At 47.3% G+C, this 20,926-nt stretch overlaps 1 long non-coding RNA gene across 1 annotated transcript; it reads right to left on the bottom strand.

The window, feature by feature from the left end:
- Positions 1–8,657: 8,657 nt before the first annotated feature.
- LOC114585655 (uncharacterized) lies at positions 8,658–16,166 on the bottom strand. The gene is made up of 2 exons (XR_013390874.1): positions 15,564–16,166; positions 8,658–9,531 (listed from the first exon to the last, which is right to left on the bottom strand). It is a non-coding gene; the product is annotated as an uncharacterized LOC114585655 (long non-coding RNA).
- Positions 16,167–20,926: the final 4,760 nt, after the last annotated feature.

Raw genomic sequence — 20,926 nt, 5'->3', positions numbered from 1 at the left:
ACACTGGGTGAGAATTGAGGTGGGGGGGAAAGATGCTGAGCACTTTTCAGTTGCCTGGGGGACACTTTTTGCTCTTCATTGTTTGGGTCCATTATCTAGCCACGAAGCTGGAAGAGCTTTGGGAGGTGTTAAGGGTGCTGAGAGTTGTTAGGAGACGCCCCACAACACACACATAGACAATCCCCTCATGGCACAGCTGTCAACTTTTCCCTTTCCTTGCGAGGAATCCTATTCAGAATAAGGGAATTTCCCTTTAAAAAAGGGAAACGTTGACAGCTATGCCTCATTGAGCTACAGCTGCCGGAGTGGTTTAAGTACATTCAATATTACAAACGTTAATTACATTGGGAAATCTACTTTATTTTATTTTATTTTCCTTTATTTTACTTTATCTTAGTTTAGTTAGAAATTATATGGAAAGAGTAATTTAATATTTAACTGTAGATTTATGTAAGTTTTTTTTTCTTTGTATGTGTGGATTTAAGATACTATATGATATCTATGAATTTTAATAAATGATTTTTTAAAAAAATATATGAAGTGGTCTAACAGTCAATCTCTCCTCCCAGGGAATTCTGGGAATTGTAGCTACAGTCCCCAGAATTCCCTGGGGTCAGTCACATGCTTTAAGTGTATGGTTGTGTAAGCAGACATACAATAGTCTAACACTCTAACCACTACACTACATCACATCAGCTCTCACTTTGGGGCCAAGAAGGACCTTTAGCCTAACACACATTTTGACGGGTGGGTTGGTATTTTCACCACACTGAACCACTGATTGGTGGAACTAGAAGACCTGCTGTGTTGCTTCTATATGTAACTTGAGTCACTTTTGGCAATTGGGCGCCGGTTAGGTATGTTTCAGCCAGGTGACATGCTTTAGGATGATGAGCTGTCCCCAAGGCTTGCTCTTGAGGCTCTAAGGCAGGACAGGTGCTACCTTTGAGGCCAACCTGCCTCATCCATCTGGAGCTATGGGGCCCTAGGGGGTGCTGGTGCAGCAAGGCCTTCTTACTTACCTTTATGATGTGGTCTGGGAAGCAGGGCAGCCATGCCTCCATTTCCAAAGGCCGGGACCGCGGGTGGCGCTGTGGGTTAAACCACAGTGCCTAGGACTTGCGGATCGAAAGGTCGGCGGTTCGAATCCCTGCGCGACGGTGTGAGCTCCCGTCGTTCGGTCCCAGCTCCTGCCCACCTAGCAGTTCGAAAGCACCCCAAAGTGCAAGTAGATAAATAGGGACCGCTCTCCAGCAGGAAGGTAAACGGCGTTTTCGTGTGCTGCGCTGGTGCTGGCTCGCCAGCTGCGGCTTAGTCACGCTGGCCACGTGACCCGGAAGCTGTCTTCGGACAAGCGCCGGCTCCCAGCATCTTGAGCAAGATGAGCGCGCAACCCCAGAGTCTGTCACGACTGGACCTGTTGGTCAGGGGTACCTTTACCTTTACCTTTAGTGGCTGCAGTTTTAGTTCTATGTTGATATCAGTTAACCCCCATTGCTTCCTTCTACAGGGTTTCATCGTAAACAAAGAGGTCCTAGTTCAACGTAGCCTGTGTATCTCTCAGTATTTGGCCATCTGGTGTCAAATGCCTGGGTAAACAGAAATGTTTTCCAGTTCCTCCCAAAAGTTAATAATGAAGGAGACAGGCGCACCTCACCAGGGAGGGCATTCCGCAGCATCCATTCTGTAATCCCACCACATCTGGTGGGCCTTCTGTCATCTATTGCTGTGCTCATCACCCAAGCTCTGTGTCAGAGCTTGAAGGTTTTATTTTTATCAGTCGTGATTGACCAATTGATAGACTCGCCCTTTTGTCTTGTCTTTTCTTTTTTTCCCAAGAGGATACGCTAATGGCCCGTCTTCTCATCTTCTGGTAATGAATTAAGTTAATTATTCATTATGATTCATAATGAACAAGACGATGCTTTAGCTTCTGGGCCAGCCGGTCTGCCTTGCAGGATTGCAAGGTTCATCTTTCACCCGTACGAGAGGCCACAGTTTCCACTTTTAAAGCCTAACAGACTATTACCATAATCAGATGAGACACAATCCATTGCAATTACCATCTCTTCTGCTAGCTTCCTCTCCCTCATTAATTTTTTTTTTTTAATCCAACCTCGCCTACAAGTTTCTGCTTGCAGAGTCTGCCATGTTGGGTCAGATTCAGTTACCTGCACATTCAAGGGATACAGAGCTCCGTCCTTATTTTCCATAGAGGAGGCCACTTCAGGTTCTCGACAGCTGCTAAGGGGCTACACAGATAGGAAAGGCTTGCCACTGCAAATGGCAACAGTTAAATAGGGAGAAGCTGCCCTGAGCCTAGTAGAGATGGGGGCACGGCAAAGGGACAGCCTTGAGAATTCTGCCAGTTAGGCATATAATGACAATGCCCCAGAATAATGGCAAAGCGACAACCATAAGATGAGCCCTGCTGCACCAGGCTGGAGACTCATCTAGTCCAGCCTCCTGTTCTCATAGTAGTCAACCAAATGATTATGGGAAGTCCTGAAGCATGACCTGAGTTGCAACAGGAATCCCTCCCCAGCAGCCGGTGTCCAGAGTAGAGATGGGCAAATATGTCAATTTCAGTTCCTAAGATATTTCCTTACCCTCCAAGTGTCCCTATTTTCCAGGGATGTCCCTGATTTAGAGAAGCCGTCCCGGTTTCTGATTTGATCCCGGAATGTGCCAGTTTTTCTTAGGATGTCCCTATTTTTGTTGGAGACATGTTGGAGGGTATGGAGTTATCCGATCCCTGAGCCTTCTGAAGGCAATCCTGTATAGCAGGGACATCCAACTTCCAAGAGACTGCAATCTACTCACAGAAAAAAAAGCTGGCAGTGATCTACCCATTTGGGGGGGGGGGGTTTGTTGAGCTTTTTTTTAGGGAGGAAAGTCAAAATTGTCAATCTTTTTTTGGGGGGTGCAGGTCAGCAAAAAATTATGCCGATTTTGGGGGGAGCAGCAACATAAAACGATAAACAATAAGCCAACCCGCCAGCGGAAACTCCTAATTCCGTTCTTGAAATCCTGCGTGGATAAAGGAAAGAGGGCGGGGGTGGCGCCAAATTCTCCTTTTCTCCCACAGATGTAAATGAGACCATGATTGACCATGATCGACTTCTAACAACCGGGGGTCGACCTGTCGATCACAGTGAACCTATTGGACATCCCTGCTGTACAGGGAATGTTTTTTTTAAAAAAAAAAGTTTAATGTTTTATTATTATTTTATCTAAGTTGGAAGCTTCCCAGAGTGGCTGGGACAACCCAATAAGATGTGTGGGGTATGAATAATCAAATTATAATTATGGAATAGGACGTGCCTATTTTCATCGGAGAAATGTTCGAGAGTATGTACTTTGCAGGGGGGGGGGTAACATGATTTTTTTAAAAGTGGTGTGATACTACTTGTGCATTACAGGTAGACCATGTTAAATTATTTAATTGCACACTGAAATGGAAAACACACACACATACACACACACACTGTCTGAAAAGCGAGATGAGCGCCACAACCCATAGTCACCTTTGACTGGACTTAACTGTCCAGGGGTCCTTTACCTTACCTTTACCATATATATATATATATATATATATATATATATATATATATATATATGCAGGTTTTGGTGTCCTCGGGTATCTTCCCGTGTAAAAGTTGGGGTGTCTAGGCGACGTTTCGACGAGGTCTCACTCGTCATCTTCAGGCTGGTGCTTTCGGCTTCTTGTTACTGGAACAGAGCAGGATCTCAGTGTTTGAGTTCCTATAAATACTGTTGAGGAGGTGTGGCCTCCTATGTTCTGGGCAGAGAGGAAGTTCCCAGGCTAGTGTGCCTTTTCTTCTTTTGTTCCTTAATTGCTTGAGGGATATCTTGAGTGATTTCTTGAGTGATATCCTGAGTACCACTTAGGTGGGTCATTAGGTGTGGATTAGTTGCTAAAGCCTTTGTGTCTTGACCTCTTGAACTTTGTGAAGAGTTTTTCTGAGAAGATGGGTGTACTACATTTAGTTGTGCTCTGGCTTGGCTTCGTGTATAGGGGCGAGCTGTGGTTTTGTGGCCTGTGCCAGCCAGATCTGTGTAGGGATTGCAGGGGGGTGTAGCATCCGGAGGTGCCACCATGGTTTGGCTACTGGATGGTGTCTGTAATTTATCTGTGGAGAGGGTCTGGGTTTGGGTCTGGTGTGGTTGATTGGTGATGGCGTTCTGTGTGCCTCTGGATCTGGTGTCAGTTTTTGTGGGGAGGGCTAATTTCCAGATGTCTGGCAAGCGGGATGTGTCGTCAAGCTTGTTCATGTTGTGACATCTGGAAATTAGCCCTCCCCACAAAAACTGACACCAGATCCAGAGGCACACAGAACGCCATCACCAATCAACCACACCAGACCCAAACCCAGACCCTCTCCACAGATAAATTACAGACACCATCCAGTAGCCAAACCATGGTGGCACCTCCGGATGCTGCACCCCCCTGCAATCCCTACACAGATCTGGCTGGCACAGGCCACAAAACCACAGCTCGCCCCTATACACGAAGCCAAGCCAGAGCACAACTAAATGTAGTACACCCATCTTCTCAGAAAAACTCTTCACAAAGTTCAAGAGGTCAAGACACAAAGGCTTTAGCAACTAATCCACACCTAATGACCCACCTAAGTGGTACTCAGGATATCACTCAAGAAATCACTCAAGATATCCCTCAAGTAATTAAGGAACAAAAGAAGAAAAGGCACACTAGCCTGGGAACTTCCTCTCTGCCCATAACATTGGAGGCTATACAACACACCTCCTCAACAGTATTTATAGGAACTCAAACACTGAGATCCTGCTCTGTTCCAGTAACAAGAAGCCGAAAGCACCAGCCTGAAGATGACGAGTGAGACCTCGTCGAAACGTCGCCTAGACACCCCAACTTTTACACGGGAAGATACCCGAGGACACCAAAACCTGCATTCCTGTACCCGTGAAAATCTACGAAAGCATATATATATATATATATATACTGCTGAGGGTTGAACTTAGGAAACTTCCATCAGGCTATACTGAAGCTCTGACAGGTTGATAATTAATTATTGAAGTTCTCTGCTAGCTCTCACATGAGTGTTTAAGCTTAGATCACATGATTAAGGTATTCAACTGCAAATCTCCATTTTGAAAGGGAGTTGCCTTTGTCTTTTGTTCCCAAGCACAGCAAGAGAAGGATGTAATCATGATGCCTCTCCAGGAACAAATAGCCTTCACCGGGAATGCTGGCTTTGGGAGAGACAGAGCTTTGATTTTTACTCTGATCATAATTATGTTATGTATTTAAGAAGAAGAAGAACTTATGCTTGAATGTGCATTTGCTTTGTGCCACTTTCTGGATGCATTGTTGATTGTTTTGTACCTGTTTTGAAGAAGTTCTGGTTAGTCAAGCTTTCAATAAAAAATACGGGTCTGGACAATTTTTATTTTCAAGAGGAATCAGTTTTTATGCATCCAATTATTTTAAGCTGCGCGATATTAATATCTGCAAAGAAGCCTTCCTCTGGGTCAGCACGAGGCATTTGGCTTTGTAAAACAAAAGGCAAAATGGTACCTCTTCAGTCCCACAGGCAGAAACCAAGTGGGCTGGCAGTTAGAATCCTTCTTAAAAATTACAGCACCAGAAGGATGTTGGATAGCTTGGGTGGTGCAAGGCAGGCTATGTGGCAGTCACAAGCCACATGGCCTCTGCAGCCCCATCCTCCAACACCTCTCCTCTACCTCCCCAATCCCCAGCATGTGCCACCTAAGGCAGCTGCCTCACCCTCCCCAACAGCAGAACCAACCCTGGTGGGTAAGTAAATAAACATAGAACCAGGATGTAAGCCAGTTCATGGGATCAGTATAATTAAGTGATAAAGTTCTTCCTCGGACTTTGTTGCAGACTCAGTGGTGGTGGTGGTGTATATGGGCTTAGAAAAAGAGCACATGTATTTCTGTCAGGTTACCTGTCTCGCCTCTCTGCCACTTTGAGGAAGGAAGAGCCCCACCCCCACCGAAGCCTGGAGTGGTAGAATCCTGGAGAAAGTTTCACTGCTGACTTTGCTAACTGTATAAACCAGCCCATCGATTCTTTGTCGCCTTTGCTGCAAAAGGGCACTTGGATTCCATAATACGATAAGCCTTTTCCCATCTTGCCACACACAGGCTTCTTAGCCAAGGATTTTGGTATTTTAAAAGGGTGGATTTCTTGAGGCATATATATATATATTTCTGACACAAACACAACTGGAAAGGAAAACCTTAGGCTAAAAGCTTGAGGGAACAAAATGGGGTGGGTAGGAAATGCCTTGTGCATTTTGCGAGAGATTAGGGCCAACGTAGTTTTGTCTTAAGCCACTAAAGACTCCTAAAAGCCCCAACGAAGACTGTGAGCCTCAGAAAACCCTCGCAGGGCTTAGGAAAGAAAAGTCAATTTAAAGTCAGACTAAAGCCTTGCTTAAAGAGTTGGCCGGGTTTTGCTCAGGTTCAGAGAGGTGGCAAAGGAGTAAGTCTGTGGGGAGGGGTTTACTTCCTGAGAGTGCTATGAAGAAATACTTTTGTGGCTCGGTTGGGTACGTGGATATTCACAACTTTGATATATATACAAATATATCCATCATTGTCATCCTACAGGAGAATATTGCCTGATGAGACATTACCAAGAACAAAAATACTTCTTAAAAATTATTTAGCCGTGTTCCTCAGCCTTGAGTTCCCAGAAGTTGTTGGACTACAACTCCCATCATCCACAGCCAGCTTAGCCAGCCATCAGTGATGATGGGATTCGTTGTCCAACAACATATGGGGACCCTGATTTGAGGAACACTGATCTACATGATGCTGAGACATGGCTGGAAGCCAATGTCTGGGATTTGGAATTTGTGCTGAGTTTTTGCACTGCAGAGGAATGGGGGGTAACCAGTAGCTGGCTCCGATTTAAAGTGCAGAATTTATACTTCAAAAGTCTTAAGTGGTTTGGGCCTGAGATGACTGGACTATCACTTTCACCCTTATTAACCAGCTTGCACTCTCAAGATCAGCAACAGAGGTCTTTCTCACATGCCCACTTCCCAGAACTGTAAAGAATGCAATCGGTATTTGTTGCTGGGTTGCTTTTTTTTTAAGTCCACAAACATATTTTTTTTACATTGCTGTGATGTTTCCTTTAAATTGTGACAAATGCAAGCTACATAAGTTATGTATATAGTTACATAGCATATGCAATTTACATTTAATAGCAGGCAGCGAGACAAATAACGTGATGTTTGGCAGAAAGTGACCTGCAGTGGAATGCAAACAGTGTTAGTTGTGACAAATGCAAGTCAGAATGACCTCCTTACATCTGTAATGAAGGATAAGATCATCAATGGTTGTTTAGCATGGTGGCTGTGTTCTGCCTCCACTGTTTTATGCCTCTGAAATACCAGTTGTCAGGATTCACAACTGGGGAGAGTGCTATGGCAGTCACATCCTGCTTGTGAGCTTTCCATCAGGGAATCTGGTTGGCTATTGGGAGAAAGTGGTGCCTTTGTGCCCATTCAGCAGATGGGCCCTTTCTCATATTCTTCTTTGCTTTGTGCCTGGTGAATTCACACACTCCAAAAGTTGTTCTGGTGCTTCTCCCACATTTTGTGGAATGGTGGCAGGATAAATCATTCCCCCCACCCCCTGTACTGAAGTAAAACCTTATAATTTGTTGAGCCGCTTGTTTAACCAAGCTGAAATCTTCTTGATTAGGTTTGTTTCTTTTGCTCTGATAAAGCAAATGAGAGGTTCTTTAAAACAAAGTTTAATGAAATAAACCAAAGTTGAGATGAACCAATAAAATGAATTTGGGCTTCATTAGGCAATCAAGCTAAGTGAATTAAAGCAAATAAGAGACGCATTTTATTCTCTTGCTGAAATAAATGCCTGTGCGTGTGACATAGGAGTGGATTAAAATGTTCTCAGCCCTAGCTGGGTCGTGATCTAAGCTCCTCCACCTGTTAAGTCTTTCGTCACATACCTGCATTTTACAGCAAGATGGCATTGGCTGGATCTGTTGCAGGCCTGGATCTTTTTCAGTTCTTATGTCTTTGGTTTGCTGTGAGGCCCTCCAGACTGATGGGTTTGTTTGTTTGTTTGTTTGTTTGTTTGTGTTGTCCTACATGTCATTGACCCGTTAATAGCATGCTAGGAGCAGATTGAAAAGGACCATCCACATAATCATTCCCCATTTTTGGTTGCAGTGTGACGCTTCCCCAACATTTCCACAAGATTGTGATCCGGAGGGAGTCTCGCTTTGTTCTTTTACAAAAAAATAAATTGGTACGTTTGTGGCATTAAAAAGCTACAAAGATTTCAGCAGGCTGTTACAGGACACAGATGGAAAATAGAACTGCATGTCCATCCTAACACTTTTTGTAGATGTAAGCAGCATCGGAAGTGGGATGAGGTATACCTTCATGAGCACAGATCTTCACAAGTGCCCAATAAAAAAAGGGTATCTGCAGAAGACCTCTGTCCTGCCTTCCACTCCTTTTGAATTCCAGTTTAATTTAGTTAATTTTCTCAAATTAATTCTGGACTTGCAGGTCCAGACCTGGTGAAGCTGCAGGCAAGGTGAGGGCTGAACATCATATTAGTTGCAATAAAACACAGGACAGCAGTACTGGGATTTAAACAGGCCACAACTTTATCAATTGCAGATGTCAGCAGGTTTGGGTATAGGCACTGGGTGTGCATCCTGAAATCAACCAGCCCGACTAATGTTTGATTATGGGCACCCCTTCTTCATGTGAAACACCCACACACAAGATTAGAGTTTGGACACATTTTGTCCAGGTTGTGCCACTCAGCCAACATCTCACTGAGGCCAGCCGCTTCCCATGAATGAGCATATGAACAACACATGAAGAATTGGAACCTGTAACAAAATGTTGCAGTGTGAAATGCTCCAGCCAGACAATCATGCCCCCCCCCTTTTTTTCCCACAACCGGCTGGTTTTTTCCATGCAGCCCATATTGGGATTCTAGAAGGGTGGGTGTTTCTTAACAGAGTTTGTAAAATCCGAATCATTATTGAGCTTTTTTTAATATTTTATGTGATTTTAAATATTGTTCTATTCTCATGTAAACCACTCTGAGCTTAAGAAAAGCAGTGTGCAATCATCTTAAATAAATCAATACATGAAATTTTAATCTCAGACTCTGGCAAAAGATTTGAGGGATATGAGAAGAAGAATTCCCTTCCTTCATGCTTGAAGGAAGCGGCAAACTTGAGGGGGGACCCAACATTTTCCTTCTATTGGATGTGAAAAATCTACAAACCCTCATCTTCATGCTCCCTTCTGACAGAGCCAGCAGGTCTTCCAACTGCCAGTGCAGTTACCCTCAAAGTTTGAGCCAAGCCAAGCTGAGCGCAGTTTCTGTTGAAGCCCCCAAAGATTTAATTAGTTAAAGTCTTCTCCTCTTCAGCCAAAGGAGCTTCCCAGAGCAGCTTGCAAAGATCAGTAATAACATGACCACTGTCCTCCGGCTTCCAATCTAAAAGACACGAGATCAAAGGAAAATGGTTTGGGAGGGAGGAGGAAAAAACGAACCCAAGTACTTCTTAACCAAATTAGGAAAAGCTGGATCATTTTGGATGAATGCATTTACCAATCTTTAAATACATTTCTTAAGATTCATTGGGAATGGCTTTTATTGCTCCGTGGTTGACAGCATGGCACTTCATTCGTGCCTAAAGGTGTTTTACAGGTGGTGGGGAAATATACCTTAGTTACTGCATGATCTTGACTGACATGAGCCCTTGTCCTCCTGGAAGTGCCCTGCCTTGAGCGAGGTCTGGGATAGCTCAGTCGATAGTGCATGAGACTCTTAATCTCAAGATCATGGGTGGTATAGCTTTTCCTCCTGTCTTGGAGCCTTAGGCCCTTACATTTACAAGGCAGGGCTGCATTGGTCAGCTATGAACCTGCACCATTGCAGAACCTTTGCTTCCATATTCAGGGCCTTAGCCAGGGTGGAGGCAGATACTGTGCCGCCGCCACCATTGGGGCAGTGTCAGGATGCTGTCAGCGGCTCCCGGCTGGTTGCCCAGGAAAGTCTAAAGACAAGGAAAAGTTTCTTACAGTCCTTCTTTATTTCAATCTTCGCAGAGAGAGGCTACAGAACCCAGCTTATTGGATAATGGCATTGTCCCGAGTGAATCTCCATCCCCCATCTCTCCCACTTCTTCATTCCACACTTCTACGGGTATGGCTATGTGCCCTCTGTCTTTCAGCTCTTTGCTCTCCTACTTTTAAGGCTCACCAAGTTCTGGGAAATGGAGGGTCTGGAATGCTTTCTAATGACAACATGTCAGCCAGTTACTGCTCCTCCTCTCCCATTATTTCCCAACTTTCCCCCTCATCTGCCTCTGAGCTGTGACCTCCCGCAAACCACTGTTGCAAATCTATACTGTCTTCCTCCTCCTCCTCACTGGGAGGGTCAGGATGGAGAGGCGGTCTCCACCATTCCTCCTCTGCCTGGTCCCTGACAGGCAATTACTGACCCCATCATATGGCATCTTTTATTTAAAGCTAGAGTGGGTGCAATGATTCAATGGCTCTCTCTCTCCCTGTGCCAGGCCTCAATTTCCCTTCCCTCAGGTGATTTCCCCCAATGGAGAATGAATCATGAGCGACAGTGGGTTTTTCTTTTGGGGAAACAGGTTGCAAACAAACTTTATTACAACAGATGTAAACAAGGAGTTTTGGTTCTTCTTTCTTCCACAGAAATGTAACAAACCGTGAGGTTATTCACGGCACAGTGCTGTTGCTTTTTATTAAAATGTATACTGTCTCAAGCTATAGGCTGTATGCTGTTCAGGCTTGAAGTTACTTTCTTTTACACAACTTTCATAGATCAGAGTTCTCCACACACAGTTCAGGAACTTAGGGTTTTAACTGGACTGTTTCCCTTACAGACCCCCAAATCCTCCTTGGCCTCGGAATCACTACTGCCTGTTCCTGTCAGAGTATTCCCTCTGAGGAATACTGTCAGAGCTGCCCCTGGTCCCAGCTCACAGAGGACCAACGCCAGTCCGTTGTTATATTAAATAGTTTTTATTGAAGTTCAGTTTCTCATTTACAGCCACGGCGCGCAGCTCTACGTCTTAAACCCTAGACCGCCGAAGCTCCGTCTGAGTCTCCTCCCCCCAGACACCAGTTTAAGACCCTAGCCTTGCTCCACCTCTTCCTCTGCTCCCTCCTCCTCTGGGTCCGCTTGTCCGCCGAGGTCCTGCCCTTCCTAGACTCTTCTGACACTGAATCCCCTGAGTCTTCCCCCTCCCTCCGGCGAGCTTTAGGACCTGGTTCCCAATCCGTGTTTTCTGCTGTCCCGCGCGCCTGTACATTTGAACTTGGCGCGCGCGCCCAGCCTGCCACCTTCCTTCTGACCGTTATACTGCTCCTGTCGCTGCTTTCCTCTTCGGGGATGCCAGCTGGGCTTGACTCCTCCTCCCTGCTTGCCGGAGGAGACGCTGACTCTGACCTATGGGGCTCTTCCCCCCCACTACGCTCTGGTGGGGAAGCTGGCCCTGATTTCCAGCTACTGCTTTGGGAGTCTCCGCTGGCCCCCTGCTTCTGGTGTGTCCCCCCTGGGACCCCCCTTGCCCTGGCCATCGGCGCCCCCTTCTGGGAATCTTCTGATTCACTGGAGAGGCTTATGGAATCTCTCGGGTCACTGTCATTCTGCCCTCCGCTGCCCTCAGATTCTTCCCCTTCGCTCTCCATTTCCTCTCTCCCCTGCGCCTCTGCTCCTGAGCCCCTGACAAATACTCTTTCCTTTTTTCCTATAAACACCATGTGGGACTGTGTCTTTTCTATTTTAACAGGTTTCTGCGATTCAGAACCTTAGAGCATATACTGAGAGTTCTCGGCTCTCCTCAGCTCTACCACCTGTCAGAACAAACTCTCCTGATCGAATCAAACTCACAGACTGAATCCCTCTCACACACTCCTCACTCCACTCCAACTGCCTCCCTTGGAATTATGGCTGATCAGGAGCTATTGCTAATCAACTGTTTGCTGGGGGAGGGGGGGGAGGGGAATGACTCAACCTGCTCAGAAAACAAACTTTTCCGTCACAGTGGGCACCTCAGACACAGGGGCCAAATGTGGCCCTCCAAGTCTCCCTATCTTGCTCTTGGGGCACTTCCCAGCCCACACCCTTCATCAGCCCTGCTCCATCAGCCACAGGCAGCATCGTCAGTGGTCAGGATGATGGCAGCTGCCTCCAGCAATGTCTGGAGGGCACTAGGGTGGGCAAGGCTGAGCCAGAATATTTCTTTCTAATTGGCCAGCTGCATTGTTGACCCAAAGAGGACAAGTTCACATTCTGCATTAATCACATCTGTGCCCACAGTCAATCCTGTCATAGAAACTTTAAAAGCTGCTTTAGTCGGGCTCTCTGGTCCATCTAGATCAGTACTGTCTGCACCATTAGTGGTGTATCTCTAGCCTGTGGGCCAACCTTGGCCCACCAGGAAGTCTAAGGTGGCCAGGAAGTCTAAGGTGGCCCACTGGGCCTTTTTCCCCAAACCATGCCCACCTGTCCATCTGCTGACACCACTGGGTGATGAGCAGGGAGACAGAGTTCAATCCTTCTTAGGGCTGCTTCACCAGCACACTTCCTGCAGCCAGCAAGATTGTTTCCTCCATTCATCAGCTGGTGAGTGAAGGATCCAAGGCTCCTCACTTTGGCTGTAGCACCTGTTCCTCTGCCAGGTGGTGTGGGGGTTTTTGAAAGTCCTTTTGTAAGCAGCCTTGCACCACTCAGGGTTTGGGAGGTTCAGAGAGCAGTGCTGGGCTGTGTGCAAAAGGGCTTTCAAACAGCCCTTTTGCTGTGTCTTAAAGTTCCAATAGTTAGGGCTTCAAAGCTCAGTGTCACCCGATGTAACTGCCCACCTATCAAATTTGGCCCTCCAGGGCTGAGCTGTCACTTGGGACAGAAAAGGCTCCCCCCGCCCATCCCTTGTCTACACCAACAAGCACTGGCTCGCCAGAGTTTCAGGGATGGGGACATTCCCAGCCCTACGTGGAGATGCTCTTGGGACTGAACCTGCAGCCCTCTGAATGCAAGGCAGGTGCTCTACCACTGAGCTGTGCTCCTTTGCCAAAATACTATGGTATTTAGATCCTTTGTTTTAAGATGTGACCATTCCCCCATCATTTCCATGCCCCCACCCTCCCCCGCAAAAATCCTGAACTGTGTTGTATGATTCATCCACGGAGCAACTTGAACCAGAGGAATTAGGTCCAACTCTGTTTAGTGATGGCACTGGAATACTAAAGTCAGCAAGGGAGCGTTTGCCTGGAGAGATTGGGAGTGGGGCGGGGGCAGGGAGAGAGTGTTCAGTTTATGTTTGTCAGAGTCACAGAGAAAAATCTAATTAAAGATGGCGTCCGAGCTTGGCAAGAACTGTAGATGGTGCCAGAATATAAAACACAGCTCCTACCCACAGATCAGAAGGCAATATTAATAAACCCATGGAGAGGGGATGGCAGGATCAGCCGGTAATATTGATAAAATGCAAAGCAAAGACAAAGCGTCCAGGGAATATTGGATGGCAGGACTGATAAAAAATGAAATAGGGGCCATTTCAACAGGGGTTGGTGACAATATTTCTCCGCCTCCTGCCAGCGTTGCTCTGGTCATTTTCCGGGAGGAAGCATTCATTCCATACCAAGGAAGGGGAAACCTCAGGCTTGGAGAGCAACTGTGCCCAGAGGTGGAGCTAGCTATTCTGGCATCTGGGGGCAGGGCTAGCCGCCCATGGGGTGAGGTGAGCGTCCCGGGGGGTGGCATGGCAAAGTTCCCCCCCCCCAGGGATGACACCCTGGTTGGACCACACCCACCGCACCCCCTTCCTCCGCCAGTGACTGTGTCCCCCATTCAGCCCTCAAGACTCTCCCCAGGCCATGCCCCTCACCCAGCCTTGCTTTGCATCCCCATCTAATGTTCTTGCATAGCTGGAGTGTGACCTTGAACTTGGATCATGCCTCTTGCTTTCTTGAGTGGAAGATAATGGGAGATGTACCTATAGAATTAAGCCCACTGTGCAAAAGACAGCTGGCGTGGTGTAGTGGTTAGAGTGTCAGACTAGGACCTGGGAAACCAGGGTTCAAATCCCCACTCTGCCATTAAGCTTACTGGGTTTGACATTGGGCCAGTCACTGTCCCTAAGACAGCGCTACCTCACAGGGCTGTTGTGAGAATTAAATGAAGAGGTGGGAAACCATGTGCCCTATAGTGAAACACAATAAATAGTAATAAAGATGTCCTTCGCATTTGTCACTCTTCCCACGCGTCGTAAGAGGCTATATATGCTTTCCTGGCACCTGTAGGGTATTGGTGTGTGTGTTCCTTCTGTTTAGGTGTGTGTGGATGAAAACTAATATTGCCACAACTTTGAAGTTCTTGAGGGTGTTTTGTGGGGAGGGGAGGGGTTGTTTGCCTTTGTGTATGTTCAATTAAAGGTATGCAAATTTAAAATTGCCTATCCAGATGGCAACCGTACAGATCGGCAGCTCTGAAACACGATCACAGTGAGCCACCCTTAGTTTAAATTAAAACTATTCAAGCCACAGCTTGCACAAGCACATATTTATGGGGAGGAAATCAATGCATGGTGGTTTATCCCAGCTTATTGCTGCTTCTGGGCTGCAGGAGATCGCTTAGAAAACCTCCATGTACAGAGCCAGTATATCTTTGATTACCAGTTGTCTGGGGTGGGATGGTAGGAATAACAAGGTAAGTCCACCTTTTTATGTTCTGCTTGAGATCTTCTAGACACACACACACACACACACAGAGAGAGAGAGAGAGAGAGAGAGAGAGAGAGAGAGAGAGAGAGGAAAATAAATTGATAGATTGCAGGGCCACATAGACACGGATCTGATCCAAAAAGGGGAATTATTAGGTTCATGTTTTCAAATACCTGAGAACCGAGTGTCACCTGTCCATTTCTCATGGAAGTCCCTCCTCCCCTGCAAACAGTGGTTGAAGGATTCTGTGGCCTTGTTGCCTATGCAGATTGTGCTTCAAATTGACTGCAGCAATGGCATTATCAGCACATCAGCAGCATCAGGGGCAATTTTAACAGCAATTATGAGCTACACAGGACAAGAGGAAGAGGCACATGAGCCCTGGGATCATGCCCATCTGTAATTTCGGTGCATGAATCAAACTCACCAGGAAGGGAAGAATGTATTGAGGCCAGGTGTCTAAATTGCATCCTCTTGAGAGCAAACTGCTTTCCTACAGGGGACCTTTTCCAGAATTTCTAGAGGAGAGCTAGCATGGTGCAGTGGTTAGAGATTTGAGCTGGGAACTAGGAGACCACCAGAGTCCAAACGCTCACTTTGCCAGGTCATCAACTCTCAGGCTAACCTGCCTCACAGCAATGTTGTGAGGATGGGAGAGAGGGAGGGAGGGAGGGACGGAGGGAGAGCCCCCATGCATGGCAAATGGATAGATAAATAGACAGACAGACAGACAGACAGACAGACTAGCTCCAAGGCAGAATCACTGACCTGAAATGACCAGCTTATTGCTCAAAATGCATTCTGATCCAACCTAACAGGACTAATACATTTGAGGAACGACCGTGGCTCAGTGGTTTGAGCATCTCCCTTGCATGCAGAAGGTCTCAGGTTCAATCCTGGGCATCTTCGAGTAGGATTGGGAGAGATTCCATGTCTGAAACCCAGGTGGGTTACTGCCGGTCTGTGTAGACAATATTAGCTGGATTGGTGAGTTGACACAGTCTGCTGCACCAGTTGGGCTTCTGTTTGCTTCTGCTTTAGGGGAGCATGGCTCAGCTTTTGTGCTGAGCTCCACTCCCAAACTTCTAAACTCCTCCCACAGCCCCACCCCAGACTGTTGTCTCTGCCCCCCAGGTGCCAAACTGCTTTCTTTAGAGAGCTTGCAATGTTTGGTTTCTAGGGGAGAGAGGAAAAGAGGTGCCACCCTGCAAGCTGGGCCGCCCTTCCCATTGTCCGGCGTGTTGTGATTGCCTGTCTTCATTCCGTGCTGGAGAATGCAGAGGGGTCAGGCGATCAGCTGCCCTTGCTTTGGGCTCTGGGCTCGGATAACAGGATTTGTCAAACAAAAGCACAGACCGCCATGCAGCAGGGAGGGGAGGGAGGAAGATGAGCAGCGATGGAAAGCCCAGGGCAAGATGAGTCCGCAGCAGGAGAAGAAGAAAAGGCGCTTTGTGTCATCCATTCTGTGCTCCTTTTTTCTACCTTCAAAGGGGCTTTTGTGTCTGGTAATGTGAATAAATAGTTATCGGAAAGGAATGACCCCCCCTCCCCCAGTCTTGCCGCCTTGTCTCCAAGCTGGTAATCGCTACGGGAAACAAGGTGGAGGTGGGAAAGGTGGCAGAAAACAACATGCTCTGGGGGGAGGTGGGTTGGGGGGGTGCTTCAAAAAAGCTTATTTTTAAAAAAATCACTATAGCTTCGTTAGACTATCTGTTTACTGAATATCCATCCTGATTGGTTTGTATAAGGTTTGCAGGGAGGTTACACAATGATTTCTATTTGTCAAACATTGGTCCTCGTTCGTTTCCACAGAGGTTATATGACATACAGCCAAGCAAGCGATATCTCATACATTCCAGGGCATTTCTCAAACACTCTTCTTATTGAAAGGGGGGGGGGGAGAAGTCATGGGGTTGTGGGATGATGGGTTTGTTGTACAAGACTGCCAAGTAAACGTCAGCCGTGCCACCTGAATTTGCAGGCATGTGTTAGACTCCCACCTGAAAACAACAACAGCCTGGAAATGCCCTGTGATGACCCTGCCACAGACAACACACCTTGTGTCAAGATGGCTAATGCTGCCAACTTTTCAAGTGTGTGCTATAGCTGTGCCTATAGCAGTGACTCAGAGCAAATATTGGCCTTTGCATGCTTTAGAAAGCATCACTTGATTTTTGCAGATCAAGCTGCAAGTACAGTGGTACCTCAGGTTAAGAACTTAATTCGTTCTGGAGGTCCGTTCTTAACCTGAAACTGTTCTTAACCTGAGGTACCACTTTAGCTAATGGGGCCTCTTGCTGCCGCCGCACGATTTCTGTTCTCATCCTGAAGAAAAGTTCTTAACCCGAGGTACTATTTCTAGGTTAGTGGAGTCTGTAACCTGAAGCATCTGTAACCTGAAGTGTCTGTAACCCGAGGTACCACTGTACATGCACAGGAGCAAGCCAGGGCATTTTTTTCCCCAGGTCAGTTGGCAAACTGAAAGACAAGCTGTGTGGCTGACAGTATGTGCTGCCTCCGACACAGCCTGTGTGTGCTACTGTGTACCATCAGTCCAAAAGATTCTGATATAAGGCAAGAAAAAGATGGCAAACTCCCACTGGGAAATGCTCTTATAACTTCCCGATGTGCAAATGCAGTAAAATAGCCAGTCTTAAATCCAGGGTTATTTCCTCTACAGCCCTAGGAAATGAAATGGCTTAACAGAGAAAGCCAACCACAGTGCGCTGTTAAATGCAGCCACTAAACTGGTTGCTGTTGTTAAACAAGTGCAGACAGCCGCTCAGGCAGAGGCGTGTCCCCGATGAAAGTAGCAATTGGGTGGAGAGTTGCAGCGGGTCATTTGCTAGGGAGGGGAAGAAGAGCAAGTTCCGAGTAGTCAATGAACAGCTTGTGGGTAACGCTCAGCTCATTAACAGGCCATGCAGGGAAGCAAGGCAAACTGAGGCAATGGTGCCATCTGGTTGCAAAAAATGGGCAATAGGCTTGGCCCTGGAACAGCTGCGTCTTTGACATTACATCAGAAGTTAACATTATGTCATGGGCAGGTACATTTAAATTTTATTTAATCCGGCTGCTTATTGTTCAGATTTATTTTTTTTTAATCCTAAATTTTCATCCTAAATTTTTAATCCTAAATTTTCAGATAAAAGCTGCTCAGAGCAATTTATGGTGTGGGAAGGGGGATCCTGGCTATGTTCCTGCTCTCTCTCTGCTGTTTTTCCAAACCAATACCTGAAGCCTAGCAAGAAGCAGAACACCCAGCCAGAGGGATTTGGAGTACAGTCTGACTCTCCCAAGGCTGAGTTACTTTGCAGTGGGATGCGGGGGAGACAGTGAAACCTACAACAAAATGTTGCAGTGCTGAACATTCTTGCTCAGGGTCCTTTCCACCCAAGATAGGCAACCATCCAGTAAAGCTGAATGTTGGGCAATTCAGAACTGACCAAAGGAGGTGCTACTCCACACTGTGCAGAATTAAAATGTGGAACTCACTGCCACAAGACACACTGATGGCCAACAACTTCAGTGGTTTTAAAAGAGGATTAGATAGATTCATGGAGGACAAGACTATTGATGGCTATGAATCACAATGGCTGTGTCCTACTGTACCTCCACTGTCAGAGAATGTAACCTCTGAAGGTTAGTTGCTGGGAATCACAGGTGAGCCAAGCGCTGCTGTTGTGCTCAGGTCCTGCTTGCAGGCTTCCCACAGGCATCTGTTTTGCCACTGTGAGAACAGGGTCTGGATGAGATGGGCCTTTGGCCTGAGCCAGCAGTGCTCCTACTGGGTTCTGTCTCCTGCTGAGGACACCCGCCCTCCCTGTGTTTTGAGACAAGGAAACCATTCCCTGTGACTTTCTGAAAAGCAAGACTTCATTGCTTCCACAGTCAAAATCTGCAACGTGGCCCTATTTTGAATGTGGCCAACATGGAATTCCATGAGCCCATGTCCCCGCCAGCCTTGCAGGAAGAAGATTGTTGAGACCTTTTCACCTGTACCTGCTGCCTGTCCCAGAAGAAGAAGAAGAAGGAGAAAGAGAAGGAGAAGGAGAAGGCGAAGGAGAAGAGGAAAAGTTTGGATTTGATATCCCGCTTTATCACTACCAGAAGGAGCCTCAAAGCGGCTAACATTCTCCTTTCCCTTCCTCCCCCACAACAAACACTCTGTGAGGTGAGTGGGGCTGAGAGACTTCAGAGAAGTGTGACTAACCCAAGGTCACCCAGCAGCTGCATGTGGAGTTGCGGAGACGCGAACCAGGTTCACCAGATTATGAGTCTACCGCTCTTAGCCACTACACCACACTAGCTCCTCCTATGTCATTCTCCTTGCCTCACTTCAACTTTCACTTATTTTGTTTGCTTGCATTCCCCTCAAACAAGGGTCCAGGACTGGGCAGGGGGAGGTAAGCAAAGAAGCGGAAGGAAGCACCTGGGCACATATTAAAGACTGTGGCATTGCAGATGCTTCGGGGGGTGGGGGAATGATTTAAACATGAAGTCAAAGACGATAATGGTGTTGTCAGAGCTGCAGTGTTAACACCAATCAATAATTCACTGATACACTGCCGGTGTGCCTTCAGCTATCTTGTCCGCCTTTGGCAGGCGGGGGCAGGGGGGAACGGGTGCAGTAACAGGCAATTTGGTCCCTCGTGGCCTGAGGCTCATCTTCAAACGGAGGCTTTAATGACCTTCTGCAGCTTCAGATAGGGAGGAATGACAGAATCGACTGACACTAGGTAAATACCGCCTTTGGTTGAATTACGTAGCCTTTCTGCGTAAATTTTGAGTTGGTGGGTCTGGGCTTGAATGGCTTCATCATCAGAACAGAAGAAGATCCCTGCTAGATCAGGCCAATGGACAATCTAGCCATAAAATCATAGAACTGTGGAGTTGGAAAAGGACTGTGAGGATCATCAACTTCCTGCAATGCAAGAATCCTTCACCCAACATGGGGCTTGAACTCACAACCCTGAAATTAAGCATCTCGTGCTCTACCAACTGAGCTAAGTCCAGCATCCTGTTCTCACTGTGGCCAACCAGATGCCCATAGGAAACCCTCAAGCAAGGAGGGTCCAAGCGCAAGAGCCCTCTCTCCTCCTATGGGTTCCAGCAAGTGGTATTCAGAAGGGTTACTGCCCCCAACTGTGACAGTAGCCAGGAGTGGCCAGCACAGTGGGGTGGGGCTGCTACTAGCCACAATGACTATGTTCCACCTCCACTGTCGTAGTGAATGGGATGCGGGTGGCGCTGTGATCTAAACCACTGAGCCATTTGGGCTGGCCGATCGGAAGGTTGGCGGTTCGAATCCCCACATCGGGGTGAGCTCCTGTTGCTGTGTCCCAGCTCCTGCCAACCTAGCAGTTCAAAAGCACGCCAGTGGCAGGAAGGTAAACAGTGTTTCCATGCACTCTGGCTTCCTTCACTGTGTTCTGTTGCACCAGAAGCAGTTTAGTCATGCTGGCCACATGACCCAGAAACCTGTCTGTGGACAAACACCAGCTCCCATAGTCACCTTTGACTGGACTTAACTGTCCAGGGGTCCTTTAACTTTACCTTTCTTATCGTAGGCAGTATGCCTCTGGGTACCAGTTGCTTGGAATCACAGGTGGAGAGAGTTGGTGCTAAAGGCATCTCAGAGGCATCTGGCGAGGAGGCACCTTCAAGGATCGGGGGCAGGATTGTGCAACTCTGAACAGGCTCCCGCCATCTCTGGCCTCCCATTCTGCACACAGAGGCAGCTTCTCGGTGCTCCAAGCATCGCCTTCCCCACAGGCCTTCTGGTCAGTATTCCACAGAGGCCGCCAGCAGCCTTGCGGAACCCGTGACCCACAAACGCCTTGATTAGCACTTCTTTTCAGCCCATTTAGCTACGCAAATGCCTCCGTCACGGCTGAGCGGCCACATCTTTGCCACTTGCTTTCCCATTAATTCAGTGCGAAAATTGGTGGTGCCTGGAATACAGGTGGAGCCGCCGTCGCCGCTTCCGTCTCGGTTTCCTGACACCTGCCCTCCTCCTCCGCCAGAGTTAATCATGCAGGGAACAAAGATCCCTTTGAATCGCTTAATGACTTCGTTTCCCCGAGGCCAGAGAGAGAAAGCGTGTGCGGCAGCGGCAGCATCACCAACCG

Source organism: Podarcis muralis, chromosome 15 (assembly GCF_964188315.1).
Source record: "Podarcis muralis chromosome 15, rPodMur119.hap1.1, whole genome shotgun sequence".
Lineage (NCBI taxonomy): Eukaryota > Metazoa > Chordata > Lepidosauria > Squamata > Lacertidae > Podarcis > Podarcis muralis.
The sequence above is the reverse complement of the archived record's forward strand: the minus strand, read 5'-3'. Positions and strand labels throughout refer to the sequence as shown.